Here is a 19,255-nt window from a genome sequence, read left to right as displayed (position 1 = left end):
TAATTTTTATTGAATTTCCATGTATAGCTGAAGTATAAAAAATATATTTAAGATGACAGCTAGATGTCCAAGACCACCACAAATTTACATTTGAATAAATAATATAATCAATTAAAATTCAACAGATCGACACACAGCTTATACAGCTTTAAATTTTATTTTTTTCATTCTCTTTCTTTTGGATTAAAATTAAGTTGAAATTTGCAAAATCTGTGACACATTGAGATACAAATTAAAACCAGATATATATATAAAAATATTGTCGAGTATTTCCTTCTAAATTATTCGAAATATCAGACAGAACATTTGAAAATTTTCAGTTAAATATTTCTCAACTGCGGAAACTAAAATTCTACTGTCCAATTTAATATTAATTTTGTCAGTTTGTAAAAATTTATTTCTTCAACTATATGTTAAATATATTAAATTTCATATTTATTTAAAAAAAATTAATTAATTATTTTAAATAAATTAGAAATAACAAAATATATATGAAATATTTTTTTTTATCGTATTAATAATCATCAATTTAAATCATAATGTCTTGTATGTTTATATCGTCAATGTCATAATAATCATATCTGTCTTGATATATACCTGAGCCAAAAATTTATGACTCACATTTATCTAAAATGGTAATTACTTTATAAAATTCAACTCTTCCTCCACTTACATATCAAATTGTATTAATTTTTAACAAGTACATTTAGCATTCATCTACTTTTCCATGTTCCTCATTTGTAAATTAAAATAAATTAAAAAATTATAAATTATTTCGAAATCCCTTAAATAAAATATCATTCTAAAAATCAAAATATCTAAATTAAAATATCAATTTCATATATATATTATATATATTTATCATTATAAATTAACCAAGTGATGTATGAGATGATTGCTCAACTTGATGACAGTTTTTTTTTTTTTTTTCCAATATGTCAATAGTCAAAAAAAAAAAAAGAATATATATATATATTTTGTCTTTTTTTATTTTGTTATTCGGGTTTATTGGTTTTGACTCTCAACAAATACAAATATGGAACTTGGCTAAATGCCATCGGCGATGAAGTAAACTATATATCAACACGTACAGACATATATAAAGATTCAATGTATATAGGTTGTTGAATCGGTCATTCTATATAGACCATGGACGAGTGAACCCTTGATAGCCTTGATGAGATATCCGAGTGGGCGAGACAAGTCAGTTTAATACATGCATATCTATCCTGATCTTCGATCACAGACTATAGACTTTGATTTGCTGAAGGATTTAATTTATCTTCTTATCGTAATCCCTTTCTAACACTAAATTTCAACCAACACATATACACAAATATATACACAAGAACACGCAGACATAATTATTTGTAATATATTATTTATTTATATATTTTTTTCACTTTTTATTTTATTTTTAGTTTGAATAATTTTACCACTTTACATTGATGAGTTTCTTTTTTTTTTATATAATTTATATTTAATTTATAAGCAAATAAATGTATATTGATAAATTAGTTTCTAAATATCATTGAAATTTATGACATGATCAATTGAATAGCTTATATATATTATATGATTTATGACATTTAATCATTGACATAGAGTTGAATTATTCATTAGACGCCCTCAAGTAACTCCATACATTTGAAAATGTCACACTTGCCAACCGAATATTTGCCAACTATGCACTTATGCAAATAATCGAATTGATAGTGTATATATATAATATTTAGATATGTGTGTATAATATAAACAAGCTACGTACTATTTACTCATCAAGTTGATATATATAGTCTGTGAAAATGCTATTTGTCTTGTTGGCACAACCATGGAAATAGTGTTATGTCATATATGAATCTCTTGGGACTTGTTTTGTCTGTGGATTATTGGATCTCGTATATTTTCATTTTATATTTTGACGATTATATCTATAACAACTATCCAGTAATTTTATTTTTAAGATTTATTGGTAATTTTTTTATAAATAAAATAGTCTTGGATAAATAAAAAAACAAAAATTCAATGAAGATGTCAAGGGAAATTGATAGTATTTGTCATTGACGTGACAAGTCAAGTTAATGAAATTCTTGGAAAAAAAATAAATTAAATATCAAACGATACACTTTTTTTTCTTTGAGTTATAAAAACTAGAAAGGAATAATTTTTTTAACTTTATTTTTAATATTTTTATATTGATTAAAAAAATCATGTATATATTTGGAAAAATATATAAATTTTTGTATCGAAATTAATTTATTAAAAATAAGAAAATAAATAAATTTGATTTTCCTGGGCATCACATCAATGAAAATTGATGTGAAAAATTGCCAATTGCTATTTTTTACACGGTCAATTTTTTTTGCTTATATATTTTATCTACTCTTTCACATATCCCACATCTACACTTTCACAAAACACACATGTATATAAATTAAATACTATATACGTTGGTAGAAAAAAAAGCTGCTAGCTATCACCAAAACCAACAAATGGCAAATGGAAAAATAACAAAGAGTCATCTCCCCCATATCGTATTTTTATCCTCAATCACCAAGTAAAGACACTCACTCTCTTAACACATTATAAATTTATAAACAAATTATATTTTATGATTTTCAATTTTATTATTTAATAGAAAAATTAATTAGCTAATTTTACTAGTCTAGTTTTTTTTTCCCCATCAACATATCAAATTTTTGTTTTTTTTTCTTTTTGACAATCAAAGTAATCGTCTTTCTCCTTGACCTTTATTGAACTATATATAAAATAGTTGTTTTTTATTTTTTTTTTTATTCTCCTTCACATCACCTTTCATTCCATCAGAAAAAAATTCCTCAATAAATTTTTTTCTCATATTTTATTTTTTTTTTTTAACTACATTTTTTTGATAAAACATTAATTAATCAACATCCATGTAATTTTTTATTAGGTGTTTACTTACATATTAATATCATACGTTAATTAAATGTCGTTTTTTTTTTTTTTTTTTTTTTTTATAACACTTCATTTATGTAGAGTATTATTTTGTTCTTTATTATCATGATGAAAAAATAAGTTTAAAAAAAAATTCAACTATGCTAAATGTACTCCAAAAATAATAATGTCACAAAAGCTTATAATCTATTTATTCATACAAGCCTTGCCTTGATTTTACAGAGCCATGCAATAACGCCATGGTAAAAAGGCACTCCCATGGGACCATCCTCATTGCGGGGCGTTAAACAAAGGTGCCGACTTATAACGAGATTTCTTTCTACATTTTTTGTTGCCCAGTGCAATTTTTATTTTGTTTTTCACTGACATTTGTTTTTTTTTTTTTTTTATTCTTTTCATTACCATATACAATTCATTATTAATAAAAAAACAAAAAATTTTAATGTCATTAGCATTGCGGGGTAATAGAGTAATTTATTTGTCTCAAAAAGAAAAAAAAAAAAAAAAAATTGACTATATCATGTGGATATTGAGAATGAAATATTTTTTTGACCGTCTGTTTTATTTCATTTATAAAAAGAATGTGAGGAGGGGTATAAGAGAAGGTTAAAAACGAATTGTATATCATGAAGGGGCTGATGGAAAAAATATATTGAAATGAGTGTTAAGGTGAGAGAGAGAGAGTGATAAAGAGAAACAGAATAAGGGTGGTTAACGTTCGATTTTTCCACAGATGTCGTATACGTGAGTTAGCGGTTTCGTTGTGGTTTTAAATCTTTTCTCGTGACGGGAATGTTTAAAAATAAAGTACAATATCAGCATATACCTCTCTTTTTTTCACTGCACTCAGCCACACGTTGCAAGATCCCTCCAAAAGAAAATAAAAAAAAATAGAATAAAGTAATTCAAAAAAAGAAGAAAAAACACACAAACACACACACATGGTCTAGATATCCTTTTGAATTCTAAAGGAGGATTTGTGTGCATCCTTATGTAACTCCCTTCAACACTGTCAGCTTTCTTGACTTTTATTTATTTATATTTTTGCATTCAATAAAACGATTTACCTACTTTTTTTTTTTTTTTTATATTATTTCTTCAATTTAAAATGTGATTAAAGCTTTTTTCGTATGTATATCAAAGTAAAGGCTTGTGGTCGTTTTTTTCTATGCAATTAGTTTTTAGGTTGATACAAGAATCCATAGAAATGTACTTGCATTCATTGGAGTTGAAAAAAAAAAAAAAGTGGATGTAATAGTTTGATGGGTGTGCGAGTGTCGAGAGAGAAAAAAATGTGACGTGTTTTTGGATCATTACAAATAGCTTACAACATGTGATATAGTCCGTTTCATTTGAAAATAAAATTTAGACATAATAAATCACCGTATGAGAGAGACAGAATCACTGTGGTGGGTCTTTAAAAAATTAGAAAAAAAATTCTATACACCATATGTATATATAATTGACCAGAAATTGGAAAACATATTTATGAAGATTTTTATTATGGCTTAAATGAATAGCATCAAAAAATATTTGAAATTAAATTGTAGAATTTTATATGGAATTTATATAATCTCAATTTTATATATACTATTTTGTGTTAATTTTGTTTTTATTGTTTCAATTTAGCAAAAAAACAAAACGAATTTTTTTCTATTTTAATTTTTGAATTAGTTAATTCAAAATTAAAAGCAAAGAATATATTTATAATTTAATTAGTGATATATATTATAAATTTTTGGATTTTTAATTTAATTATTTTGTTGATTAATTTTATGAAATTAATTGATTTAATTAAAATTTTTATAAACATTTAAAAAATAAAAAATAAAATTTCATATAATTATAATTTTATTTTATTATCAATTTATCAAGTTTAAATTTTTTCTAAAAAATTTTAATTGACATTAAAAATTTATGTGTGATCGAATTTTATTAACTCAAGAGTTTTATCAAAGAATAAATATTTAATTATGTATACACTTGATAAATTTAAAAATATTGCTATTTTTTAAAATCTTGAAATAGATTGTTTTTTGCACTTTTTTAAATTTCTTTTTTTTTACAATTTATTTAGTTATTTTAAAAAGTCATTTTATTATATTTCGAAGGAAATAACAGAAACAGATGATATCGATTGTTATATCTATGAGTAGCCCAGACAATTTCTTATTTTTTCCACTGCAGCCAAAAGTATTTGCTTGACTCATCCTCACGCCGGAACTCATCGAAAACAGAAGTCTTTTCCTTCAAAAAAAAAAAAATAATAATAATAAAATAAAAGGATATTGTTAGGGAAGAATTTAATCTATTTTTCTTTGTTAGTCGAATTTTTTTTTCTGTATACCGTGAGTATCTCTCATACGATTGAGTTTCTTTGTGCTTTATCTATTTTTATTTTACTGTATTTTTTTACTTTTTTTTCTTCTAATTTTTTGTTTCTTCATACAATTGTTTTTGATAGCTTCATATTTTTAAAAGTACAATATTAAAATAATAATTTTGCCTTTTTTTTCTATCGAATTAATTTAAATTTTCAAGAAATAAATTAAATGTAATATTTTTTCAGATTGAGCAAAAAAAAAAACAAAGCAAATTAAAAAAAAAAAAAAATGATGTATTTTTTGCATAAATGATTCATGTCCAAAAAAAATATATAAACTCTGAGTAACTGAAAAATTTTTATGACCAAAATAACAAGGCAAAAAAAATCTAAAAAACTAACAAAAGATATATTTTAAAATAAAAAAAAAAGTATCTAAAAATTCTTTGACTTACAAAAATTAAAAATATATATATAAAAAAAAAGGGAAAAATAGATTGTCTCAGGTCATCTGGCATATATGGTTTCCAACAAAAATATCCAGACAAATTGACTCATACACTCTTTGGCCCTTCTATTTTCTATACTAATATAAATTATTATTATTATTAAATGAATATACACCCGTAGATCCCCATCTAGTTCCGGTCTTGGCACGTGAAAGCATTTAGTCCCTTCTGAAGCCAACCTAGCTGATCACATTTCCGACTAATATATCATATTTTATATCGTCATTCATCCATGATAAAATAAAAAAAAAATAAAAATATTATTTTCATATCATTATTGTAACATTAATAAAGATGAATAAATTATGTCATTCATTGTGTCACACATTAGTGAGTTTGATTGACATTTAATTTTGCAAATTTAAATTAAATTCAGTAAAAAATTAAATATACTTTTAATAAATAATCAAAATTCATTATTTATAATTCATATGAAATTTTATTAATAGCATTGTCGAGGTGATATATATATTTAATCGTGAACAAGTTTTTTTATTTATAACCAATGTAAAAGTCACAAGTCAAAAGTAAAAAATATATAATAACTTAAGATGTTAAAAACAGTATTAATAAATCATTCAATTTGACTATAATGTTTATCAAGTTTTAAAAATTCAAGTCTACAATTAAGAGATATATATTAAAATATATTTTAACCTTGTAGTTTGATGAAACATCTGTCTGTAAATAATGATAGCAGCATGATTTAAATCTACCTTTACAAATATTTAATACGATGATTTTTTAATTTTTGAAAGAAGATGTTTAATCCGAATTTTATTATTATATTTATGTAAATAAGAGTTCAAATAACAAAGTAACGAATAATTATTTAAACAAAATAATTATATGATTTTTATAAATTATTAGTATTTTAATTTAATTTCTTCAATCCAATAATTGTAATTGACAACTTTAGTATAAAGAAAAGGTTCCTGACCATCATTCAATAACAATAAAATAGAAACAACTCCATAGATTTTTCGATAATCACAAATTGGACTGCCACTATCACCCTGCAAAAAAAAATAATAACAATAACAATAACAAATTTTAAATAGTTCATTTTTTTTTAGTAATATAATTACCTGAGTTACGGATGATGACCTTGGAACTCCAAATGCACAAAATTGATTTGTATCAAGTAGTCTATGATAATAACGAAAACATACTTCATGTTTTGTTCTTTCAATACTAATTCTTTGGAGATAATGTGGATTTGATGATCCATCGCTACGATGTTCACCCCATCCACTGACATGAAGTCGATGTTTTACTGCTTCACCGACTTGAACTATACGTGCAATATTTACGTGCCATTTATCAATAATCATTTCAGTTGAAAGCTACAAGTTAAAAATATTTAAATTAATTTATCAAATATATTTTTATATTTTATTTATTATGTGTATTTAAATGAGGTCTTACTTTTAGTAGGCAAATATCATTTACCCAAAAATCATAGACATCAAATTCGGGATAAATAATAACTAATGACACATCATAAAATGAAATAGAACATGAATAAATGTCTGATAGATCATTTGAGCCAGCACGAATTTTAATATTTCCAAAAACAACATTGTTATCTAATATCACACAAGTTGCTGATGTTAAAATCCAATTTTCACCAATTATTATTCCACTACAAATATGTCTATTATTTATTTGTACTGAAACTTGAAAATTTATTATATTGAATGGAACATTTTCGCCGCCTTTAATTTTTCTTGATACTTTTCCATCAACAACTAAAAATGTTTTTCATAAAATATTAGTATTTCTACTTCATTTATTATTTTATATTAACTACTTACCGAATATCATCAAAAGCAAAATAAGCTTTGAATATAATTTTTTAATTTTTATCATTTTTTTTATAGTCAACAGTTGCTTCTCATTGAGAGCCAAAATTATTATGTAGATTTTTTTTCATTCGAATTTAAAAAAAAAATTTTATCATTGTTTGTATTATTAGACGGGTAATATAATTAGGCACATGTATGTTAAGCGATATTTTTGCTTCCTTATCATTATCACTATATAAATATGAAAATTAATTATAAGATAAATCAATTTTTAATAAAACTATTGAAATATATTTTTACATTATTTTTTAATTCAACAAGTTCAATGGGGTGAAAGTATTAATATTCAGTGATGAAGATACCTATATAATTGTTTATTTATTAATTAATTAAATTTATAAAATTAGAGGATATAATTTTTTTTTTATTATACATTATTTAATTTATCTAATTCTTGACGTATTAGTATAAATAAAAAAAAAAGAATATGTAGAAAAAAGATAAGGAAGGTATAGATAATGTTACTAATTTATCATTTTTTTAGCTTCAATAATAACTTGTACTAAAATAAAAAAAAAATACTTTTTTTAATATGGAAATTTTGTTTATTCATTTAAATTTTCAACAGATGATAAAATAATAATTTTCAATTGCATTTATTAATTAATAATTATGTAATATATTATCAATCCAATTATTGTAATTAAAAGTTTGAGTATAAATAAAAGGTGAATCATCATACGATGATATAAGAGAAACAACTCCAAAAATTGTTCGATAAAAAAATAAAGGATTACCACCATCTCCCTGAAATTTTAAAACAACATTTAGGATTATTTAATCGATAAAATATAGTTGAAGGAATATATCTATATGATAATGTGTTTAATACCAAAGTGAGATAACATGATCTTGGACTTCCATATCCACAAAATTGATTTGCATTGAGACTTGTTCCAAAAATTTCATTACAGTTTCTCGGTCTTTCAATATTACATCGTTTCAGACGTTGTGTAGAAATTAAATCTGATGTATGACTCACATCTTCACTCCATCCACTAATTTGAAGGATATTTTTTATTAATTTACTCAGTGGTAATTTTGCAGGTCTAATATAAAATAAATCTAATCCAGTTGAAAGCTGTAAATAGTTAAAATTATATATTTATTAATGGTTAAATAATATTAAACAATTAATTATTAAATTATACTATTATTTTATAAATGATTTTGTATAAATACTAACTTTGAGTATACAAATGTCGTCTGACCAAAAATTACGAATGTTAAATGTTGGATGAATAATAACTAATGAAACTTCGTGATATGATAAAAAGGATGAATCATTATCTAAAAGATCATTTGAACCAGCGCGAACTTTAATATTTCCCAAAATAATATCATGATCCAATACAATACAAGTTGCTGCAGTCAAAACATAATGTTCACCAATTATTATTCCACTACAAATATGTTCATTATTTATTTGTATTGAGACTTGATGATTTATAATATCTGGTGATACAATTGAGCCACCTTGAAGTTTTCTTGATACTTTTCCATCAGCAACTATAAAAATATGTTTGATATTATTTATTTATTATTTATTATTTTTCCATTGAAATTATTAATTTAATTTATATTTTCATTGTTATATATATTTTGGTGAATATTATTAGACGTATGTACTCACGGGATAGCATAAAAATCAAAAGTAGCTCTAAATATAAAGCCATAGTTTTAATCATTCTACTGGATTATTTAATTTTACCTGTTTCTTACCAACATCAAAATATAATGAAAAAACTCATGCTATATTCACTATTCATCAAACTGAAAATATGATTTATTATTGTTTACATTAACTGATATGGCATTTTTTTTTTTTTTTTTTTTTTTCTAGATAAGATATTTTTATATTTCTTTCAACTTTAAATAATAAAACATTATTATTATTATTTTTCAAAGCAGTAATGTGGTTTATATTTTTTTTTAATTTTATTTTTCAATCATCCAACAATTATACAAATAAATTAAAAACATGCTGCAACAATAACTATATAAAAATCACTATATCATTATTAAATTCATCAATAAGAACATGTTATGTAATTGTGTGTGTGTTTTTTTTTTTAATTGTTCATTATCATTTGTTTTACATAACGAAACACAATTAAAGATAATTAAATTCATAATTATCATTATTATAATTATTTGTATAAATATATTTTCTAGTTGAGATGAGTTCTTTTAATTAATGAACTGTTGACATTACATGAGAATATATACGTTGATACAAGTCGGGTTATTTTATACTCAACGAGCTTTTTCACTACAATGACCATACATTTACATTTTCTATATACACGTATGTACTTCAAGAGTTTTTACTTTACTCAGGGTTATAGTATGAAGTAAAGGAAAAACATTCGTTTGTAAATGTGTGCAAGTTACATGAATAAATATATATATAAATACAAGTGATGACAAAGAGCACATACATGAATTTGTATAACAACAAAATGAATATAACTCAAGAGACATTTTAGCTTTTTACAATAAATTAACCATGTTCAACCACATTATTTTATAGCTTCAAAATTCATAAATTTATTATTGAATTTAAAGATTTTTATGAATAATATTATTTCCTTTATAGTTAATTTAAATAAATAAATTATTTCAAAATTTTTAACTCAATATATTGTTTACAACTTGTTTAGTTTACTTTTTTATTTTTTTATTTTTTTATATGTTCATTAGAATTTTTAATATTAGCTTGATGCGAAACTTCAACATGGGATAAAATAAAAAAAATATAAAAAATTATATTTTTCTCTTTTTGAACTTTTGAATTTTATATTTAAAAAAAAAAAAAAAAAAAAACATAAAGGATTATTTTTTGTTGTTGAAATACATTTTGTATTTAACTTGCTTGTCATTTTCAGAATTTATCAAAATACATAGTATCAAAAACATCAAATAAAAAAAAAAAAATACAATATCATGCCTCAAACACGTTTGATCAATTTTTTCATATATATATTTTCTATTTTTTCACCTACTCTTTGTCTCGGTATATTTTATACAATAGGAGACCTAAAAAAATTTGTTTAAAACAAAATAATACAAAACAAAAAAAAATATAAATTTAAACAATGTGTTGTTTATTACACAAAATTTAGCTTTTAAAATTTAAATTATATTTTTAAATAAAATTGAATTTATTTATCAATATAATTGGCAATTAAAAAATATTGTTTTGTGCAAATGATGTAATATATAAAAGCCGGAACTTGAAATATGAAGCGTTAACGTTACGTTTTCAAGCGTAAAAAAAAATTAAGCGTTTGTGTGCATCTGACATTGACTCGTCATGCTCTAAACATACATCTAACACATATAGGTGACAGAGGGTGTTTTTGTACATATAATGTGAATAGATACAACACTATTTGTTTTCTTGATGACTCAAAGTTTTTTTTGTAATTTATTTTTTCTTCTTTTTTTTAGATACACTGCTGTTTGTCGAAACGGAAATGAGATTATTTCGAATGATTGGAACAATATGGGATAAGGTATATATTTAGCTAAACAATATACAATGTAATTCTAAATTAAAACATACTTTTAATGATTAAAAAAATATGCAGCTATGAATTGTAGGTTTAATTAAAAATTTTAAATCATAATGAGAGAAAATTAAATGAAAATTTACTAAATAATTAGTCAATAACTTTACTCTGGATATTATTTAGTTTATAATACGAAAAAATTAATAAAAAATTATTAATAAATTAATTAAAAAATAAATTTAATAAAAAAAAGAGTTATGCAATTTTTTTTCAATGATAATTTAGACAAATTTTAACAGTAAATAATTTTTTTTATTATTCAAAAAAAGAACAAAGCATGTTTTAATTAAAAATAAAATTAATAAAATTTAAATTATATATTTTTAGCTTTGAGAATAGTTGTTTAATGTAATATTGTTAGAGAAATATCTTGCTCAAGTTTGAATTACAAGTCTTCTTCTATTTCAAGCAAATAATTATAAGAAAATTAATAATTTTTTTTATATTTTAAATGATAAATAAAAAAATACATTGATTGTCAAAACAAATTCAAGTTTATTTTTATTTTTTTACTATTTCAATGTTTTTTTTCATGTTTCAAAAAATATGACAAGCATCAGCATGAAACTAAAATTGTTTCTCTTTATATATATATATAAAAGTAGAATATAGAACAAAAAAAAAAAACCATACCAAAATTGTGTATTTCGAAATGAATAGAAGCAATACGATTGGATGTTCAATTTTCTACAATAATAGAAAAGAAAAGTTATTTTCTCTTTATATTTATTCTTTATTTTTCAATTTATAATAATAAATTTGTTTTTTGTTTAATTTCATGATTATATTTTTTTTTAATCGAAAAAATTTTTATATAGATAAAATAATTTTGTCTGATTGTCGTGTTAATAAAATAATTAAGAATAATTTTTTTTTCCATATTATATTTACATGATAGTTTTATTTTTTATTTTTAAAAAAAATCAATCAATAATTTTTCAAACACTTCATATCGTTCATCTTCAGTACCGTTTGGATTGATGGATCATAAAAAAAATCTTCATCAAAGCCGTCCCTTAAACAAAAACCATAAAAAAATAACGTATCACTCGCAAAAAAAAAAAGAACAAACGAAATTTTACGTATTTTTTTTTTCTCAGACGTCAACTGTATATATTGTAGTCTCCAATAGTTATTATGCCAAATACATATGTCTATATTTATGTATTTTTATATCTGATGTTACGAGTAACGATGGCAAAAGCGTTGAGGGTAAATTGAACCATTCCTTTCTTTACAAAAAAAAAATATAAAATAAATAAATAAATAAATTTATTTTACGCGAAACACGTAGGCAAACGTGACATTGCTACTAATAGTATTTTTCGGACATTTGCAAAAATAGATAGAAAAAGTTGAGGAGATTTTTTCGATAGGTTTTTCAGAGTATCAGTGTTAATGAGAAAAGCCAAAGTTCATTTTCAAATCTAAGCTTAATTATTGATGCTAAAAAAAAAAATAAACCAATTGTTATATCAGCAAAAATTAAAATGAACTAAGAAAATAATATTTTTTTTTTCTATCTCAATTATTTTTTGTTTATAAAAATAATAGAATGAATTATTTGAATTAAAATTTTAAAAGAAAAATTCATTTCTTTATTGTTAATTATTTAATTTAAGAATTAAAAATAATTATAATTTTAATTAATTAATTTAACAAGTTAACGGTTCATTAGATATTTTTTTTAATTGAGTGGAATACGTACTTTGTAGTAATTCATTGAAGATTTATTTTAGCCAACGAAAAAGTCAACCAGTATATGAGGGTTGATGACGCAGCAATAAGGATGAGTAAGGGTAAGGGAGAAGGGTGTCAATAAATAAGGGAAGTTGAGATTTCTGCCCACATAATTGTTGTTCAATTCACTGACGTGTGCAGTACGATGGGAATATATATTGTGAATAAAAGATTTTAAGTATAATAATCAGGATGTCAATACAATAAAAATTGAGGGTGAAAATAATAGATAATAGTATAAATTTGCAATTATTATTTTGTTAAATAAAAAGAAGGTCATTTGTATTTTTATCATGAAATATAGATTTTATTTTTGGAATTGCAAATATTAATGTAATTTTAACTTTAAAAATATTATTTGTTTTTTATCCATTTGATATAGTTTTTTTTTTAAATACATATATGGATATTAATATGATTGAATTATTGGAATAATGTAAATTTATGCTTGAATTTTAGGAAATCATTAATAATTCACATTTTCATTTGTCGTATATTTATAGATCCAAGATATCTTGAAAATTTTTGAATACAATGAAAGTGTATTATAATGTTAAATTCAATATTAAATTGTCAAGATGGTTCAATGGATTTTTCTAGTTTTATAAAATTTTTTTTCTCTTTAATTTTACTTTATTCTGTATTTTGAATTTTTTTTTTTTTCAATAGTGTTGATAATAGCAAAGCTCTTATCACAAAAATCAATCAAAACATGCAATGTACATAAATAAATTAATATAAATTTTAACAATTTACACAAAGACATGTATCGTAAAACTAGAAATAAAATCAAAATAGAATTTTTAATAACGTAAACTAAATTAAAAAACAAAACTAATAAACAAGTGAGTATAAATTTTTTATTTTTCTTCTCAAACACTTGATGCTACATGAATATCTTTTCATCACTTCAACATGGTCATTGTACTATGTCAAGAACTAAAAAAAATAAAATAAACTGTGTACTTTGTCATCACTATTTGCAATTAATAACTGATATAAAAAAATCAAAATTAAATTTTAAATTTAAACAAAAAAATAACAATAAAATATAATTCTTAACATTAATCTTTTTAACTAAAAAAATAATATAACTTAATAATAAAAAAAAAATCAATAACATTCAATGTAAACAATAGAATAGAAACAAAAAAAAACCCTAAACTGCACTTGAGAAGCCACAAAGATGCTGGGTCAGGGGAATAACGGCAAAATTAACAATATCTATAATAGCTTAAGATAAGCAAGTATATACATACATAGTAAAAATAATCGAAGATAATCCTAAGCCAGTTAAAGCGATAAAGTGTTAGAGTATAGCACGTGCTACAACAGTTATATCCACAAAGATCTACACTGACAAGATATTTTTATGTAACTACTTTGACACATTAATATAAAAATATTAAAAAGGTACATTGAAAATTACTGTCGATACTGTGTTCAACACCTAATATTGTCTCAGTAAATATACGGTTATATAACAACCCTTTAATAATTCATTTCAATAGAATGAAAATTTGATGCTTCACAAATTTTCATTTGTATAATAATAAATAATACAAGCATTTGAAATTAACTAGCATTAATATTATGAATCTCAAAATACAGTAACACACACAAAATTTCATCGACAACACAAAATTCAACATAACATATACATGAATTTGGTCAATAATGAATTCATACATGTCGATTTCTGCTGTAATTATTTGAACAAATGTCGTTCAAAGTGGTCTATTGTCCACTTGGCTTTTCCACCCTATCGTCCATTTCAACAATTAGAAAATAATTTCCCACAAATGTACGTTGTACAGTTCATGAGCTCAAAAATAAAGCGATACTAAATATTCAGTATAGCCACTTGAGCTTATAAGTACAATGGCTCATTTTGATGGAGCAAAAAGACTTGTTATTAAACTGAGAAACCAATAATATACCACAGTGAAAGTTTGTTAAACTTTTATATTATATAAAATGTGTAAAACACATTTTACTGATGTTCAACATACTGAAAGTATTTTAAATTATTATTGTAACAAAATTTACAACCAACCATCAAACGATTTCCTTTAGCTTTTTTTTTTTTTTTAGTTTTTTTACTTTTTAGTTTTTTTCATATTCTCTTTTGTATCTTTTGTACAGATGAATTGAATTATTAACACCATTACCCAGTTTATACATCAAAGAGATTGATAATTTGTAACACAGCTTGTGTTTTACTAAGTTATCGTATTTTGTATAAATTAAACTGATAAAATATTTCCAGAAACAACAGATAACTGAGTAAAAAAAATACATACTTTGTTAAACTTAAAATAGGTTAAAAATTTAAAGAATTTTCATAAAAATAAATAATGACAATGGTGTTTGTTTTGTTTTACCTTTTATCGACCACAATGGCTTGAAGCTTTCACTAAATTTCCGGTATTACAGTCGCCGACAAGTAAAGACAACGGAAATCCGTTGTGTCTGCATGTCGAAGATGAAAAAGAACAGAACAATAAGTTATAATGAAAAAATAAAATAAAAAAATCAAGACGTTGGCAAAAACTAGAGTCAAGATGAGATAACTCTCAAGAGGAAAATGAACAAAAACGATGTAAGGAAAATGTAGAATAAAGCTTATCCGAAAAAAAAAAAAAACACATCTTTGCTGATGCGTCTCTTTGGAAACATGAAATTAAATTCAACACAGACAAAACTGTATTTCATTTATCCAAGCGCATAAAATTAATTTTCATTTATAAAATTTTGAATTAACAATCCAATTAAATGACAAAATAATAATTAATTGTCAGTAAAAATAAAAAAAAACAATTTAATTTTACTGGAAAATCTTCAACAAGGCATGAACAATTTTGGTATTATTGAATTCACGTTTAATTTTTGTTTCATTAACCTATTCAATTAAAAAAAAAAATAAAACACAAATAAACGAACGAATGAACAAAAAAAAAAAAGGGAAAAATGGCATCAAAGCATGTGCGAATGGAGAACATATATTTTGTTGGAGTGTCATGGGAGATATATACGAATTTGGTCTATCCAGTGCATTCGAAATAGATTGGTAAAAGCGAAGGGAAAGATAAATAAATAAAGTATAAAATGAAACTTTTGTATATATATATATCAAACAAAAAAAAAAAAACAACAACAAAGAAATGAAAAAAAATAAAATAAATTAAACAAAAAAAAAAAAAAAAAGAATTTGATAGTAGTAGTGGTAAGATGAAACGAAGTAAGAGGAAAAGTGTTGAAGCTAAAGTGAGCTGATGACGCAAAAGTTTTGTGGATTGGAAGTGGATGAGAAAGTAAAATAAAAAAAAAATAATAATAATACTAAAAAGTGTTAAAAAAAAGTGTTTAAACTCAATACAAAGTCAATTGCATTAATATTTATTTTTTACATTTAAAAAAATGAACAATATTTTTTTATTTATAAACTTTTTTTGTATCAAGAATTTTTTCTTTTTTAAGTTTTGAATTTGTTAAGCTTAAATATAACAGCATGGTATTGTTCTTTATCATTTCGACAGGATGTTCTTGGTGTGTAGCCCTTATTCATCTGATGATATTTTGCCAAACAAGTGATTCTATTCGAAGACGACGACCACACTTCAATTCTAGCTTGTATATATTGTTATCATGGAAGACGGTGATTGTTGGAATACACACAACATCCTCAACTTGCCTCTTAGTTGATGGTGGTTTACGAGGTAAGCACTGAGATTGGGGCTTGTTCAGTTGAAGGGGTGTTTAGATTGTTGGTTGTGACTGGTCATTATTACGTTTGAAATTGCTATGCTTTAAATTTAATTACGACTAAGCACAAAAACCACTTTACGAAATTTAGTTTAATTGAAAATCAGTATATATATTATCTTGATGAATTGCCAAATAAAAAAAATCAAATAGATAAATAAATAAAATATGATAAAATAAAAACTAAAACCTGAATGACGGTAAACAAATCTTTTTTTTTTTTTATTTTTCAGATGCTGTATATACTATTGAGGAATATTACCGTCCCTCTTCTGTATATATGCTATAAAAGATTTTCCTGGTAACCCCAAATCCTATTTGAAGATTGGAGCATTCATTTCCGATAAGTATCAAAACCCTTGGAATATTTTATTGAACACTGCATGGAAAAAAAAAATATAATATCTTTAACAATTTTTTAAAGTAGAAATATTTTGATGACTCAACTTTTATTTTATTCTAAAAATTGATTGGTTTTTTTTTCAACTGAGAAATGAGCTTATTGAGGTTACAATAATATTGAAACTTAATAATTAAAAATATCATCAGTTGAATTTTGTTCTATCACTAATGATGATTAAAAACTTTTTGATCAAGTATATACATAACTTGTTAAAAATTTATTTCTGTCTTGGGTGAATATTTGAAAAAATGTCACTGGAGAATAATAAATATTTTTTTAGATTCTATTATAAAAAATTTTTTGTAACTCAAAAATGGATTGATATATATAGTAAAGGATCCCTGAGGACATTGCCTTCCAATTGGAAAAGATAGAAGAGAAAAAGAAACGAATTCTGGTAGCACAGGAAATGGGAAAAAAAAAACAAAAAAAGCACCAGAAATGAAGGTTGTATTAGGAAAGAAAAGTCGTTGGATCGAATTGAATGCTTTTGTGATCTCATTCAACGATGTACCTTTTTCCGGCTGTTCTTTCTATATTGATTCTACACATTCAAGTCTACAACTGGTATCCAACGAATAAAAGTCACCCTGTGTTTAACAAGTGAATACCATTGCATAACCAATGCAATTTTTTTAATAGACTTACAATATATACAAAAAACATTGAATAATAATTTAAGACTAAGGTACACTACTTATATTATTTTTTTTTAAATTGATGTTTTTATTTATTTTAATGTAAATTAATAATGAAATTAGTATTTATTTTAATACTATTCATTTAGAAAAAAATTTAATATACATTTTTATGATTTACTTTTGAAATATTTGATTGTCATTTTATTTTTAATTTGATGATAAATTTTTATTAGCTATTTTGACAAAATTTGAAACGAGTATAAACAATGAAAATTTTTGTTATTGTCAAGGTAATATAATTACAAATTTATATTCTATACACAAATTGTAAAAATGTATTTCAATGAAAAACTAATTATAAAAATTTTGAGCTTATGAAAGTACTTTTAATTTGTGATTTTATTTTAAAATTTGATTGTTTTGTATTGTTATTTCTGAGAAAAATTATTATAAAGCTTTGTGTTTCATTTTATGAGTTTTTTCTTGGAGAAAAATCAAATCAAATATTCTAGTTATTTGTTTTCATCATCTTTTGATTATTATTTTTATTTAATTCATAGAAAAATGGATAACAGCTTTTTTAACATTTGAAAAAAGTTTTAATAGTTTATATATTTCGATGAAAAGTTATTGTTAAAATATTTCTATATCGAAATAATAAATTTTTCGAATTGAAAATGCATTCTTTGGTTTTTGGTACCGTTAAAACATTAAACAATTAAAATTCTTCTTTAGAAATATATCATTACAATTTATAAATAATTTATGCATTCAAATATAACAAGAAAAATTTTCAATTTAATATTATTTTCAAACAAATATTTACGTTATTTATTTCTACAATTTTCAAATTGTTTTTTAATATTTTCCAAGTGTAAATACTAACATAATTAACTACCGCTGTATATATAAAGACATACCACTTTTTTCCTGGATATTTTAATGATTTTGTAACAGGTGGAATTTAAAGATAAATAATTTGGCAATTTAATTTTCAACATAAATTTAATTAAACTCTTGTAAAGTTTGTAAAAAAAAAAAATAAAAGAACAGAATCGAAATATTAGTATTATTATTATATATCAAACAAAGAAAAAAAATAGTTGACATAATTTTTTAAAATTATTTACATTATAAAGTTGTCGTTTTTCTTGACACATTTTCGTTTATCTTAATTTTTTTTTTTCTTTTTCATTGTCATTATTTTTATTATGTCAATTCATTCTCAGCACTTTTGTCGCGTAACACGCTCATACGCAATTAAAATGCTAATTTTGTGGTAATGCCTGGGCCATTAGTGTCGTCGCTTGTAAAAAATATAATTTTTTTCTCTCCTCATATCTTCAAAGAGTATTAATACAAAAAAATGAATAAACTGTTGAGATGAAATTTAGAAAAATTGTTTAAAAAAAGTACAAAGAAGTGAAGAAAAATTTTGAAGCAGATGTTTCATTTCTTGAAGCTTTTTTTTATCATTCAAAAAAAAAGAGACAA

The 19,255-nt window shown here is 23.0% G+C and overlaps 1 long non-coding RNA gene across 1 annotated transcript in view; it reads left to right on the top strand.

The window, feature by feature from the left end:
• Nucleotides 1-17,135, top strand: part of LOC122851447 — a 46,411-nt gene extending 29,276 nt beyond the window's left edge. Inside the window, exons 2-4 of the long non-coding RNA XR_006373689.1 lie at nucleotides 11,091-11,155; nucleotides 16,492-16,671; nucleotides 16,951-17,135. This is a non-coding gene — a long non-coding RNA (uncharacterized LOC122851447). The remainder of the gene's footprint in view (nucleotides 1-11,090; nucleotides 11,156-16,491; nucleotides 16,672-16,950) is intronic.
• The last annotated feature ends 2,120 nt before the right edge of the window (nucleotides 17,136-19,255 follow it).

This window comes from Aphidius gifuensis, linkage group LG3 (assembly GCF_014905175.1).
Source record: "Aphidius gifuensis isolate YNYX2018 linkage group LG3, ASM1490517v1, whole genome shotgun sequence".
Lineage (NCBI taxonomy): Eukaryota > Metazoa > Arthropoda > Insecta > Hymenoptera > Braconidae > Aphidius > Aphidius gifuensis.
The sequence above is the reverse complement of the archived record's forward strand: the minus strand, read 5'-3'. Positions and strand labels throughout refer to the sequence as shown.